Raw genomic sequence first — 9,296 nt, forward strand, 5'->3', positions numbered from 1 at the left:
TATGTATGACAAGCAAGGACACTGGACCCCTGCTGCTCTGCTGTGGAAGATTCTAGTGCTTGCCATGGTGGGGGGGAGGGAGCTCTAGAAACCAATGCAAATGGAATGTTCTAGGGGTACTTATGGGACTTCTAGGCTCCTGTCCACCTTGGTCCACAGTTATCTTTCTAAAAGGAAGTTGTCCTCAGAACCCCGAAACATTTCAGCTGCCAACTGGTTCTTAGCTAGAAAAAAGTAGCTCTGGGGATGTGACATGAATCCTGGATTTCAGCCACCCTGCAGATGCCGCTCTGGGGAGGGTGTCTGGGAAGCTGACTTATTTTTGTCTCCAATCTGACAACCTCCCCAAGACCTGTGTTCCATTCCCTTGGCCTGAACATCCTGGGGTGCTCATGGGATCACTCATTCAGGGCCACTTTTAGTCCTGGATGGGGTGCAGAAGGTTAGGAGTAGAGAAGGAGGCAGCTCCACGGAGTGGAGACAGAGCCTCTAGGCAGAGACTGGCTCCCCTTCCCACTCACCCATGCCTGCTAAGGCACGTTTGCTGGGAGGATATCTGAAGCTCAGCTGCAGGGCGGGGCCGCAGTGGGTGTTAGAATCAGACTATGCAAATTAGAGGGGGTGCTTAGCCCTTGCTGGCTCAGCCTCCCTGGGGATTATAGTGGGGAAACTAAGGCTCAGAGTGGCAGCTACTCTCCCAGGTCTGGCTGGACCATCAGATGGTGATGGGTAATGATGGATTTACTGAGGATGTAGGGAGGGGGCCACATTCAGGGTGTAGGGTGACCCCACAGGCAGCAAGGGCAGGACTGCACCCACAAGCACACATCATAGCTGTGATACAAGGCCCCCACCCTCCTGGCATCACAGGCAGCTGCATCCCTCATGCCGACATTTAAGAATGCATTTCCTTCTTCCTCCTGTTTCCCTGAGAAGCCTCAGGAACCCAGCTGCAAGAATGATAGGGGGTTCCATCCTGACCCAGATCCGTTCTGGTGATTCTCCTTGTCCTCTATCCAGAACTGTTTTTGGAGATCCAACTCTATGACCAGTTACGCACAGCATTGAGGCTGGGGACCAAGACTCACTACCTGTCTCTCCAGGGCTGATTGTGCCAAGAGTTTCCACCCACAGGGTCTCCCTTACACCGTCCTCTGCTCACAACATCCTTACAAGAGCCATTCTCCGCCTACCCTACAGACGAGGCAACTAAGGCTCGGCGAGGCAACGTGAGGGTCTCCTTGGCGATTATTTTACTCCCAGGGTGCTAGAATGGCCCATTTCCAGCATTCTAGAAGGAGAAGTTAAAAAAATACCCTACCTGGCAGCTGGGAGTCCTTTACAGCTCAGAAGACTCCAGGAGCCAGGGAACAGGAATGAACTGGCAATGCCAGGCAGGGCTTGAGGTTCATGGGGAAGCCACAGCCATATTTTCAGGGCTTGTACTCCACCCTCTCATCAGACCAATCCCACAAAACCTCTCTTCAGGGCCTCTGTCTGCAAGGTCAAGGTCATGGTCAAAGGGCTTGAGGAGAAGACTGTGAGCACCTCTCACTTCTCCCCGTTAGCTCAGCCCCTGAAATACATCCCTCCCTGGAGTTCAGGATCCCATCTTTCCCTTCCTGAGGTCCCCTTTCTGCTGACCTGTTTCCTTGTTTCACTGCAATAGAGGAGTCAGAGGGGAGGGCCTCATTTCCTTGGAGCTGTTGTTTTGTGTCCCTTTCTGTGACATAATCTACCTCAGCTGGTTGGTCTCTCTTCCCCATCAGAACTGTGTCCCCTGGGTCCTCTGTACCCCATTCTCTAACCTTCACCCTGTCCTGGATGTGCAGTCCTTCCCAGGACCCCTCCAGAGTCCTTGAAATGAGAGAAGTTTCCAGAAACACAGCTCAAGGGGGCTTTGGGGTCCCCTAAATCAACCACCCTCTAATCCCATTATACAGGAGAAGTTGAGCCCCAGAAAGGGCCAGGCACTTGCTCAAGATCGCACAGGAAGTCAGTGCAGTGGGAGTTAGCTGGGTCCACCTTAATTTTGCCAGGAACAGAGGAGAGCAGAACACTGGGTACCAAAGTACTGGGCAGTCGCCAACCCCAGGAAACCCTGTTCCTGAGGCAGACCTCTGTTTCTCTCTTTTCTTGACCTCCCACTTTAAACTGACCCCACAAGCTGATGACTGCTCCCCAAACCTCTCCAGGCACCAGACACCCCAAGTCGCACCTCCATGCACTGATGTGCCTTGTAATGGTCACCCCAGCTGAGCAACACAGGCCACCACCCTCCCCCACAGGGGGCTCCCCAACAAGGGAGTACTCTTTGGTCCCCTCTTCTCATCTGCCCCATTCCTATGTCTCCCCGCAGTCCGTCTTCCCCTCAGCCAGCTCTCTGCAGTCTGTATCTCCTGGAGGTGTGTCACCCACAAGGGCGGGGACAGCAGAGGGCTGGGAGGCCAAGGCCCCAGGAGTGTCCAGGTCTCCAGATCAGGACCAAGTAGGGTCTGCAAATGTTCAGGGAAAGTCTTGCCTGGCAGTTGCAAAGCCCCCAGGAGACTGAAATTCTGCAGGTGCTAAACCATAGGGACCTCCCCAGACTCCCCGCCCCCTGCTGCAAATGGGATAGTGTGTGTGCCCTGCTGGAAGGCATGAAAGTTCCAGGTTTTGAAAGACCTCATGCTGGTCAAACTGAACACTGTACCAAGCCCCTGGGGCTACCAGTTTGAGAGCTCTGATTCAAAGTGTTGGTGGGGGTGCGGGGCTTGGGGACTTAGCTTAGTGGCAGAGCGCTTGCCCTGCACTCCCAAGGCCCTGAGTTCTGTCCTTGACCCCAGGGGTGGAGGAAGAAAATGCAACAAATTCTGAGAAGGTTCCAGGGAGCCCTGCAGAGTCTGGAAGCCCCTCTGGTGAAATCAGGGTGCCTTGGCTCCTTCTGAGGCTTCTCTAGTCTAACCCTAAACCCCTTTCAAAGCACACCCAACTGCTCTCTCAGCTGTAAGGGAAGGGAAGTAGGGGAAGGATCATCTGAAAGGGTGACAGGTTTCTCCAGGGCCTTAGGGGGCTGCTTAGGGACTGGAGTTTTCTGCAGTGGTGGGGACTCCTGGTTAGGAGAGACCTGCATGGGGTGGGCAGATTCCTGACACAGTTAGGTTCAAAGTCAGGACCCACTGCCCCCTTGGCACCTGCCTCCTTCCCAGTCTGCGGGCAGGGCTTGTGGGGAGAGGGATCTGTTAATGTCTGTCCTGAAGTGCTTTGTGATATCTCAATGGAAGGGACCAAGTCAGTGCCAAGACACACGGGCAGCTATGGGCAGCAGCCTGGGTCCCTCTTCCCAGCCAGAGAGGTTTCTGAGACTCTGGGCTGGGGACAGGGGTGGGGTAGTGACTGTAGCGTGCCATTCTGGTTGGGGGTGGGGGGTGGGACATTCCTGAGTTTTGGTTGCTACAGGCAGAGGCAAGGGGAGGAGGAGGGCTGGAGCAAGGCATTGTGGGAGTGGGAGAGGAAGGCTCAGTCCAGCTTGGCCTAGTTCCTGGGGGCAGAAAAAGCCCCAAGGGATGAAAGGGGGGCTTCTTTTATCTCACCTTCTAGAGGCAAGGAGGGGGCGCCCCTCTTCAGCAACCCTGGCCTGTATTCTATGCACACTTTCTGTTAGGGTCCCCCAGGCCAGGGGTGGGGGCCCAGAGGCACTGCAATAATCTCAGCATGGAGGGTACCCAGGGACAAAGAGAACAGCACCAGGTGGGCAAAGGATATCCCTCCGTTTCCCCAGCACCCCAATCCCAGAAGCTAACCCAGCCTAATGGAACCTTCTTCTTGCCTCTCTCCACTGGGCTACACCACCCAGCTCCACGGGGCCTCATATGAACCCCCATGGCTTTCCAAACCAGTCATCAAATAGTGAAGGGCCCTGAAGCATTCCCAGGCTTCCCCAGGATCCCACAGTTCAGGGGATTCATTTCTTGATGAAGGATTCATTTTGCCACCTTAAATTAACTCAAGCTGAGCTTCTGGCTGTGGGTAAATGCTCCCAAGGCCTCAAGTTAGCTTCCAGGGCTTGAGGGTAGCGGAATTTCTGTATCCTATTGGATCGCTTAGTACGAAATTCTCAAAAGCACTCATGGATGCCCTTTCCGGTCTCCATAGACCCTCAGGCAGGATCCGGGACCCCAAGTTGAGAATCAGTGGCTTAATTATCCAGCATCCTACTTTCTTTACAGAAGGGGCAGTTCCAGAGATAGGAGGTGATCTTCCCAGGGTCACACAGCAAATTGGTGGCAGGGTGGGCCCAGACCCAGGTCATGTGGGAAGGGATCCCACCAGAATACCCCCAGCTCCGATCCCTGCTACCTTTTCTCCAGGAACCACTAGCCATGCCTGAGGGACTGATTTCCCTCTGTCAATCAGCACAATCCTGGTGACTCTCTCCTCTGTGTTCTTCCTTCCCTCCCTCGGCAGCCCCCACCCTGCCCACTGTTTCCTATTCCTGGCCGCCTCTGCCCACCCCGTAGTTACTACATCTGTGCCATTCCCAATCCTCCCACTCCCACTCGCCCTTCTGAGCTTCCCCCAGGAGGGGGAGGGGAGCCCAAGCTGGGGCTTCTGTACTGAGACTCTTTTGTACACCACAAACTTTTTGTATATTTTTAATTTTGCTGCAACATGAGATATTAAAAGTCATTTCCGTACGTGCTGGTTCGTGTTCTATTGTTTTGGCAATTCTGGGCCACAGAAAGGAGATAAGGAAAAGGGGTTAAGAAAGAAGGCTGCCTTGGGCCACAATCCCTGTGGCTCCTTTTAAGAAGACAGGCACTTGCCTGGGAGAGGGCAGAACATTACACAGACAGACTTTCCTATTGATTAAATAGAACCTTCCTTAATCAACCAGAATCTCTGGGCCAGACTTCCTAGGGATTATCTCCAAACTCATTTTATAGGTAAGGGGAGGGATGGGGGCTGGGATTCTACTTGTTAAAGGTCACAGAATGTTTCCATGACAAAATCAGGACCCAGGCTGAAGTTCCCAACGCCACGAATATGTGTTCATACTTCCTTTGTGCTAGGCAAAATTCTAGGCAGAGTGAACAAGAAAGATAAAGCAGGCATGGTCCCTGCCTTAGAGGAGCTTATCTTCTATGGGACTTTGCCTCTAAGAAGTTCCCTACTTCCAGAGTTTCCATTCTAATCCCATTCTCCAACTTCAAAGAGCATCAGAAGCACTTGGGGAAATGGGGGCTTATTTCAAATGCAGATTTCCATCTCTTTAACCAGGGGAAAGACACACAGATCAGGGACTCTATTTCAAAAGGTATCCTGGAGGTTCTGCAAGGAGGTCTGAAGAAGTCTCTGGAACCAGTCCTTTAACCCTCCCACAAATCAGATCCTGCAGTTTCTTGCTTTAGAACCACCAATGGCTCCCAGTGCCTTCAGGATAAAGGTCAGCATTTTTGCCTAACGCTGACCTTCACAGACTGGGCTTCAAATACCTCTTGGGCCTCATCTCCTATATAACCAAGCCTGGCCCACAGGCCTTCCAAGCCACCCTCCTTCCTGCTTCCATGAGACCCCCGTTTGCCACCTGACAGTCTTTCTTACCATCCTTCACACAGGTAGAACCTCAGTTTCCTAGGAGGGTCCCCCTTCCAAGTACCCAAAGCCTGTTTACTTTAACCCCCTACATGACCCCAGAGGGCCAATCATGGTTGGCTTAAGACAGTGGTTCTCAAAGTGTAAAGGAGTAGCACCAGGGAACTTGTTAGAAATGCAGATTCTCGGGCTTACTCCAGAGCTATTGAATCAGCCAGTGTGTGGGTGGGGAGCAGCTGTCTGTCAAACAAACAGATTGATAAACCTCAGATAATCGTGATGCCTATTCAAGTGTGTGAATCATTAATTTAAATAGGGATTGGAGGAGACAGGGACATGTGACCTGATGCTGGTGAAGCAGAGACTGCCCAGGGTCTCCTGTAGCCATGTTTCCCTTTTTCTATAAAAGAACTAAAAGTTGCTAGGCACATGGCCACCTAGAAGAAAAGACTACATTTCCCAATGTTCTTTGCAGCAAGGACACCCCTGGAACTGAGTTCTGGCTAATGAGATGGAAGCAGTAAAATTTCGTGCTACTGTCCAGTTACTCTACTGGCTGAGTACAGCTTTGTGGAAAGCCCTCTTGCAGGTGGCATAAAAACACAGGATGGGTGCCCAGCGTGGTGGTGCACACCTGTAATTCCAGTGGCTCCGGAGGCTGAGGCAGGAGGATCACAAGTTCATAAACCAGCCTCAGCAACTTAGTGAGGCCCTAAGCAACTCAGCAAGACCCTGTCTCTCAATAAAATTTCAAAAAGGGCGGGGGCGTGGTTAGGTGCCCCTGAGTTCAATCCCCAGTATAAGAAAACAAACAAACAAACAAACAAAAAAAAAACACCCCACAGGATGGTAAAGCAGCACTGAAGGAAGCACTGGGGTCCAGACACATGGAGTTGCCATGCCTGTGCTGGCCTACAAGCGCCTTGGAGAACAGATAAACTTCTATCATGTTTAGGCCACTGTTATTTGGGTCTTTGTTACAGTCAAAATATATCCTGGCTAATGCATCTGGACTGTTGGTTTCTAAGAGAAATCTTTCAAAGTGTCTCTGGGAAAGGTTTTCTTCCATGATAGAAAACACACAAGAAGAGTCTCTGTGAAACCCTCTGTATTGCCCCAGTGGCTGCACGTCTGTGTTACTCCCAAGGAGGCCGCCGCCATCTTGCCAGCTGTACTCATTGGCTAGGTCTGCCATGACAAAATTCTCAGACAAGTGGACTCAAACAAGAAACCTATTTTCTTGCAGTTCTTGGAGTTAGAAGTCTAAGCCTCTCTCCTTGGCTTAGAGCCAACTGCCTCCTCTTCTCCCTGTGTCCTCCCACGGTCTTTCCCCTGTTCACAAGTGCCCCTGGCATCTCTTTGTACATCCAAATTTCCTTTGATAAGGACACTCTTAAAAGGATGGCATTCAGACCTACCCTAACAGTTTCATTTTGACTCAGTTATCTCTTTGAAGGCCTATCTCCAGGTACTGGTCCATCTTAAGGTACCGGGGGTTAGTGCTTCGACATGCAGGTCGGGTAGGCCACGCACGAATTACCATAACCCCGGCAAAGTAGAACCTATAAGGAACTTTGATGCCATTATTGAGCAGCTGAATTAAAAAGCCCCGAAAGCATTCATTATCCGACGCCTTGCCTTGAGAGAGAATAAATTTGTCTTCTTGCCTGAGCCACCTTTGGTTGGATTGTCTGTTCCTTGAAGCCAGAATCATCACAACTCAGGCACCATGTGCGTGCTCAAGCTGTTCCCTCTGCCTGGAGTGTAACCTTCCTGCCATTCACCCTTCAGAGCTTGGCTGGGATGCCAGGATCTTGGAGAATGGCTCCTGATTCTGCCTTCCCTGAACATGTCACTGGCCTTAGATGAGAGTCCTGTGCTTAGGTGTCTCTCTCTCTAACCAGGTCACGGTTGGCATAGGCACCATACACCTGCTGCCACGTCCCCCCTCCTGCCCATGGCAGGCATTGATAATCAATCCCTTTTTCCTGCTGGGAGCAGATCTGGTTTTTATAATCCTCTACACAGTCTCTCCAGGCAGCCTCTGCCAATCATCTGGAGATGAATCCTATCTGCCACTGTTAAGTCTTTGAAAGCGGGACTTTGTGTGGCTCATCTCGTTTTTTATTCACAAGCTAATTTTAATAATATATGTTTTCATTGTGTGCTTCTGTTCCCATTTTATTCCTTCTTCAGAGGCAGGCATCATTACCCTGTTTTTGACATAGGAGGATTCCGAGGCTCTTAGAGATGAAGTCACTTGTTCAAGGTCATTTACATTCAAACCCAGGTCCACCTGTCTCCAACCACTTCCACTGACATTTACTAAGCACTTCATCTGTTTGCAGCACCAGGCTTGTGCTACAGGGAATACAGAGATAATTTTCTATTTCTAGTGGTAATTCAAAACACTGGTTTTTAAAAATTTTATCTATTTTATGTGGTACTGGGATTAAACAAAGGGGTGCTCTACCACTGAACTACCTCCCTAATCCTTTTTATTTGTTATTTGAGACAAGGTCTTGCTAAGTTGCTTAGGCTGCCCTTGAACTACCATCCTCCTGTCTCAGTCTCCCATGTCACTAGGATGACAGGCCTGTGTCACTGTGCCAGGCCAAACACTTTTTATCCTAGTTGAGATTCCCAACAGTTCGGGGATGTTTGGAGTTAGTCCAGGAATAATATAAGGTTCCATTTTATAGACAGGGAAACTGAGGCCCAGAGAGCAAAGGGCTTACAAAAGCCAGTCACAGAGGGCTGGGGCTCAGTGGCAGAGTGCTTACCTAGCATGTGTGAGGCACTGGGTTCAATCCTCAGCACCACATAGAAATAAACAAAGAAAATAAAAGCCAGTCTTGGAAGTACCAAGACAAGAGATCAACTTTCATGACGGCTGCCACTCTGAAGGTGGTAATTCTGGACTGGTTCAAGGGGTTAAGCGGCAATTTTGATGTCCAGAGCAGGATCAGGGATTGGCTAGCACATCCTGGCCTCTTCCTGTTGGTCTAACAGGCGGAGTGGAGATCTCATTTCCTGTTGCTGGGAGGTGACTGGCAGGATGTAGGGGAGCCAGAGGGAGAGCCATGAGGGCTGGCACTAAGCAGCCTGGGCCACTTCTTTTCCAATAGAAGGAGGGTCTTGATCCTCCCTCCAACCAACACTGACATGGCGGCACCCATGCTTCCCAAAAACCTTCCGGGGCTGGGGGTGTGGCTCAGTGGTAGTGAATTTGCCCAGCATGTGAGAGACCCTGGGTTCCATCTCCAATGCTGAACAAACAAACAAAAAACCCTTCCAAAATAGTCCCATGCACTGACACCTGCATCTTACAATTTCCAATCACTTTCTCATCCGGGCCTTGTGTCTTCCTTGCCACACCTGTGACTAAGCAGGACAGGGCCTCCGGGGTTATGGTTCCACCGGAGAGATAAGGAAGCTGAGGAGCAAACTGTCCGGGGAAATGCAGCAAAGCAGTTCTGGACCTTGGGCCTCAAGAACTTTAGTGTCATGACCAGATGAGGACGGGCCACTCAGAACCTTTCCAAGTGTCCTGGGGGTGGCATCAAGAGGGCATAAGTTCTACAGGCAAGAGACACTATACTTTAAGTCCAAACCAGACAGCAGACCCAAGTCCTCTTATTGTCTAGGTGACCTTCTTGAGCCAGGCTCCGCATTTGAGCGTCAGTTTTTAAACTTGGTGTAATCTGAATGATGATAACCCA

This window comes from Marmota flaviventris, chromosome 2, assembly GCF_047511675.1.
Source record: "Marmota flaviventris isolate mMarFla1 chromosome 2, mMarFla1.hap1, whole genome shotgun sequence".
NCBI lineage: Eukaryota > Metazoa > Chordata > Mammalia > Rodentia > Sciuridae > Marmota > Marmota flaviventris.